This window comes from Protobothrops mucrosquamatus, unplaced genomic scaffold (genome assembly GCF_001527695.2).
Source record: "Protobothrops mucrosquamatus isolate PMUCROS unplaced genomic scaffold, P.Mucros_1.0 scaffold88, whole genome shotgun sequence".
Classification (NCBI taxonomy): Eukaryota; Metazoa; Chordata; class Lepidosauria; order Squamata; family Viperidae; genus Protobothrops; species Protobothrops mucrosquamatus.
In genome coordinates, this window is record NW_015386464.1 from 37,874 (window position 1) to 43,041 (window position 5,168).

Below are 5,168 nucleotides of genomic sequence, written 5' to 3' on the forward strand. Positions count from 1 at the left end.
ATTGTTCTGTTAACATAGTTATGTTTGTTAACATAAAGTGATTGATACCATTGTTATACCTTGCAGATAAGTTTAATCTTTTAAAGTATGAAAATTTGAATCCAAATAGAGAAACATTGAATGTTCTGATAAATTCAGGAACCTTGCTAGCATATGCCAAGGTGAATGACTATAGTCATTGCTACTGCAGCCTTCATGATATCATTCTGAGGACAGATTATCTAGAAGCCTTCTATAATAAAACTGAACTGGATGCTGATGGAAATCTAGATAGGAAGTTGTTTCCCAGCTATAGCTTCTGTAGCAAAGAGACAGCGGATCACCAGATAACAGAACCAGTAGACCTGAGCAACTGCCCATGGATTCCAGATGCTGCTTTTGATATTACATACTGCAGCAATAAAACATTAGCTGCTAAAAAAGGCTGCCAAACACTCTTAAGTGTCTGTTAACATTTATTATCAGCCTAAGTTGCTAAAACCTGGCTGGGATCTTATATTATGTGCTATCTAGTCACCAAAATATCCCAATTTCCTGAATTAATTTAAGCATAATTAACCAAATAGCCAAGACTTGCTTCCCCAAATTTACTTAAATTTAAAGTAACCTAGCTTATCCAGTTTTGACTAAATAGTTTTAACTAAAACTGGTCAAGATACAATGCAAATCCAGTTGTTGTTTATCTCATTCATGCAAAGCCTTTTTTCCCTGCAACTATTAGGGTTTTTTTTTCTTTTTTTGGCAGTCAGAAAGAAGTTGCTGTGGAGATACTGAAATACTTTCTAAGGGAATGGGAATAGAGATAATACAATACTTCAGAGATGAAGAAAACATAGATAAAAAACCTCCTAAAGAAAACAGTGAAGAGGCAACAACCAGGTGGTCTACCACCTGGGAATAGCAGGCTCTAAGGCCAGCCAATGAATCATAGCTCAAGACTGAAGCTGATCTAAGGGTTTCTGCTCAAACTAATTTATTGAATTCCATTCCCTCTTTGTTTTGGATAGCAATGGAGCAACTCAGATGCTCTATTCCTTAGTCATCAAAGTCAGCTGGGTGACTTTGAGCCAGTCCATCTCTTTCAGCCCTATTCTGGGAAATCAAAACAAAATATATTGACCAGCGTGTTAAATTATAACGTATAAGCTTGAGTAAAGAGGCTTTTATCCTGCAGTGGAATGATTTGTGCTGAGTAGGAATAGGAGGATAAGGAGCTTTAATGCTTCTCTGTAATTGTTTAACTGGAAATCTAATCAAAACTTGTTTCTGAATAGTTTATTATGAAAAAGAGAGGAAGAAAACTGATGCTTATCTTATAACATAGAGGTTTCATACCTATTTTAAAGTAAGTTTTATAATGTGTTTGGACCTTAAACGTCTGTGTCTCAGTTGACTGATACAATGAAGAATATACTATAATTCTACAGTGAGCACATTTTAGATAAGCTTAGCCACACAGGCTTATCTTCTCTTCCACCAATGCTTGTCCTGATCACAGAAAAGCAGTTTTATACTTCTGAGCTTAACAATAGCATTCTAGGCTCTGTTTATATTGCTTAACTCTTGTAATTATCTTGGCAGAACTATTCTGTTCTTAGTCTGTTTTAAGGTCATTGTTTGACGACTTGGAACCATTGTACTGTTTTGCTCCATCCTATCTTTGTAAGCTTTGTTCATTCCATTCGGCTTTCTAAAAGGATCTTGCAGTTAAGCCATATCCTAAATAGGTGACCCTTACTATGGATTCATTTGTTCATTTCTGTTTCTTATTTTATTTAAGATGAGATAAGATAACCTGCATTATTACTTTTTCTGTGTACATATTAAAAATGAAATTCTGATGCCTGCTCTCAAAAGAAAATATGTGTGTGTGTTTGTATGTGTATATATATTAATCACATCAATTTTGAATACATAGCAAAAAAAAGTTTTGAGAGTTAACATGATTGATACTATATGGTATATTACAGAATCTAGTTGTTCTGCTTCAGATATCGTGAAGCCTCCTCCCACAAGCAGTGGTAGGATTCAGCCAGTTCTCACCCCTTTGGCAGAACCGGTAGCTAATTTTTTGTTGCCCAGGCCCAGAGAACCAGTTATTCACATATTTGAATCCCACCACTGCCCACAAGGTAACAAAGAAAACTGGTCATGGAGAGGAAGTGTAGTGTCCCAGACAATACTGCAGACCCTGGTCAAGCAGCGCTTATATGCAATGTCTTGGATAGAAGGAAGTGAACTTCCAATAATCTTTTCTGCTGTCCTTACTACTCTCTGCACAGCCTTCCTTAGTAAGCTAGAAAAAAGTGGGATAGACAGCATCACCACCAGATGGATTTGTAACTGGCTGACAAACCGTATTCAACAAGTAGTCCTCAATGGTACTACATCCACATGGAGAGAAGTAAGCAGTGGGGTACCACAGGGCTCCATCTTAGGCCCAGTACTCTTTAATATCTTCATAAAGGACTTAGATGAGGGAATAGAAGGGGAACTCATCAAATTTGCAGATGACACTAAACTGGCAGGAATAGCCAACACCACAGAAAACAAGCTCGGAATCTAAAAAGATATTGACAAACTTGAACAATGGGCCCTATCCAACAAAATGAATTTTAATGTGGAGAAAGTTTTACATTTAGGCAGGAAAAATCAAAGGTATAAGTACAGATTAGGCGAGACCTGGCTCAAAAACAGTAACTGTGAGAGAGACCTTGGAGTCCTAGTAGACAATCACTTGACTATGAGACAGCAGTGTGCAGCAGCAGCCAAAAAAGCTAATACAATCCTGGGTTGTATAAACAGAGGCATAGAATCAAGATCACATGAAGTATTATTACCGCTTTATAAAACCCTAGTGAGACCACACCTGGAAAATTGCAACCAATTTTGGTTACTATATTACAAAAAAGCTGTTGAGATTTTGGAAAAAGTTCAGAGACAAGCAACTAAAATGATCAAAGGCCTGGAGACTAAAATATACAAAGACCGGCTGCAGGACTTGGGCTTGGCTAGTCCAAAGAAAAGAAGAAACAGGGGTGACATGTTAGCAGTATTCCAATGTTTGAGGGGCTGCCACAAAGAAGAGGGCATCAAACTATTCTCCAAAGCACCACAGGGCAGGACAAGAAACAATGGTTGGAAACTGACCAAAAAGAGAAGCAACCTGGAAATGAGGAGAAACTTCCTGACAGTGAGGACAATTAACCAGTGGAACAGCTTGCCCTCAGAAATTGTGAGCGCTCCATCACTGGAGGTTTTTAAAAAGAGACTGGACAGTCACTTGTTTGAAATGATATAGGTTCTCCTGCTTGAGCAGGGGGCTGGACTAGAAGACCTCTAAGGTCCTTTCCAGCTCTATTCTTTTCTATTTTTCCTGTCTAAAACAGTAATAGAAACAAATGTTGTTCTTCCAATACTGACAAATACAGTAAGGAATATTAATAACAGTAATGAAACTGATTTTCCCCTTGGATGGATCACATACTTAGAATTAAAAACAATATGTTTTTAGCTAAGAAAATATTAGTGATAGTAGTGGCTGGTGTAAAAGTCTCTCTTAGACCAAATAATCCAGGACCAGATGAATCATACCCCAAGGTTCTGTTAGAACTGGCAGATGTGATCTCAGAACCACTGAACTATAGTTTTCAAAGATCCTGGAGCACTGGGGAACTACCAGAGGACTGGAAAAGAGCTAATGTAGTTCCCATCTTCAAAAAAGGAAAAAAATAGATCCAAGAAATACAGACCTATAAGCCTGACCTCAATACCTGAGAAGATTCTGGAAAAGATAATCAAGCAATGAATCAATGAACAAAGTCATAACCAAAAGCCAACTTTGGTTTGTCAAAAACAGATCATGCCAGACAAATCATATTGCATTCTTTGACCAGATGACAAAATTAGTGGACCACAGGAAAGCTGTGAATATAATTTACTTGGACTTCAGTAAGGCAATTGATAAAGTAGAACCCAATCTACTATTTGATAAGAAAGAAAAATGTGGGGTAGACAGCATCACCACCAGATGGATTCGTAGCTGGCTGACTGGCCATACTCATCATGTGGTCCTCAGTGGAACTGCATTTACATGGAGGGAAGTGTGCAGTGCGTTGCCCCAGGGCTCTGTTTTGGGCCCAGTGCTCTTCAACATTTTCATCAATAATTTGGATGAGGGGATAGATAGGAATCTCATCAAAATTGAGGGATGACACCAAGCTGGCAGGAATAGCCAACACTCCAGAAGATAGACTTAAGATACAGAAGGATCTTGACAGACTTGAACATTGGGTGCTATCTAACAAAATGAAATTCAATGGTGAAAAAAGTAAGGTTCTACATTTAGGCAAGAAAAACCAAATGCACAGGTAGTGTATAGGTGGTACCTTGCTCAATAGTAGTAACTGTGGGAGGGATCTCAGAGTCCTAGTGGACAATCACTTAAATTTGAGCCAGCAGTGTGCTGCAGCTGCCAAAAAAGCCAAAACAGTGCTAGGCTGCATTAACAGAGGGATAGAATCAAGATCACATGAAGTGTTAATACCACTTTATAAAGCCTTAGTAAGGCCACACTTGGAATACTACATCCGGTTTTGGTCACCACGATGTAAAAAAGATGTTGAGACTCTAGAAAGAATACAGAGAAGAGCAACAAAGATGATCAGTCCTTACCAAGGACATGGGATAGGCAGATGTGGATGTTTGATGGCACTATAGATATTGTTGCAGAATGGAAGCTGTTCCTAGTAAGGCCGCCTTTTGCAATTGATTGATGGTGAATTTGTCAATGCCAATGGTGTTCAAGTGGTGTTCCAGTTGTTTTGGATTGCACCCAAGGCACCTATTACTATTGGTACTACCCTTGCTTGCCTTTGCCACAGTCATTCTATTTCTATTTGTAGGTCTTTGTATTTTGTTATCTTCTCCAGTTCCTTTTCTTCTATTCTGCTGTCTCCAGGCACTGCCATGTCCACTATCCAGACTTTATTGTCTTTCTTCTTCTTCTTCTTCTTCTTCTTCTTCTTCTTCTTCTTCTTCTTCTTCTTCTTCTTCTTCTTCTTCTTCTTCTTCTTCTTCTTCTTCTTCTTCTTCTTCTTCTTCTTCTTCTTCTTCTTCTTCTTCTTCTTCTTCTTCTTCTTCTTCTTCTTCTTCTTCTTCTTCTTCTT

At 38.3% G+C, this 5,168-nt stretch overlaps 1 protein-coding gene across 1 annotated transcript in view; it reads left to right on the forward strand.

Annotated features, from left to right (window-relative positions):
- LOC107284427 (dystrophin) overlaps positions 1–5,168 on the forward strand; it is a gene marked incomplete at its 5' end in the record, with an annotated part of 141,066 nt that overhangs the window by 26,473 nt on the left and 109,425 nt on the right. The window lies entirely within an intron of this gene.